This window comes from Dipodomys ordii, unplaced genomic scaffold (assembly GCF_000151885.1).
Source record: "Dipodomys ordii isolate 6190 unplaced genomic scaffold, Dord_2.0 Scaffold103, whole genome shotgun sequence".
NCBI classification, from domain to species: Eukaryota; Metazoa; Chordata; class Mammalia; order Rodentia; family Heteromyidae; genus Dipodomys; species Dipodomys ordii.
The window spans coordinates 2,119,977-2,120,400 of record NW_012267319.1 but is presented as its reverse complement, the minus strand read 5'-3'; the positions used below and the strand labels follow the sequence as shown (position 1 = coordinate 2,120,400).

General features: G+C 72.4%; 1 protein-coding gene across 1 annotated transcript in view; it reads left to right on the top strand.

Annotated features, from left to right (window-relative positions):
• The window catches only part of Rsph1 (radial spoke head 1 homolog (Chlamydomonas)), a 20,784-nt gene that overhangs the window by 16,851 nt on the left and 3,509 nt on the right, over window positions 1–424 (top strand). The window lies entirely within an intron of this gene.

Below are 424 nucleotides of genomic sequence, written 5' to 3'. Positions count from 1 at the left end.
CCACGCTCTGAGCTGCGGCAGCCCGACCCCATACGCCACGCTCAGCCTGCCCCCACGTGCCACGCTCTGGGCTGCGGCTGCCCATCCCCACGTGCCGCACTCTGAGCTGTGGCAGCCCGACTCCACGCGTGTCCGTGGGAGGCGAGGCGGGCAGGGTGTCACGAGGCAAGCTCAGGATCTGGTTTGAGGACGGGGACAGGAGGCAGCCACACAGGACTGGACACGGGGCGCAGGTGGCTGTGAAGCAGGGCGCTTCTGCTCAGCGCCGGGCGTGGCGGGGCTCCGGGCGTGGCGGGGCTCCGGGCGTGGCGGGGCTCTGGCGGTGCGGACAGCCGCTGGCGCGGAGCTGGAGCCATTGCCCGTCCACACAGAGTGACGTTCCGGCTGCGGCTGTTGGCTGAGGGCGAGGAACTCGGGCGCTCCC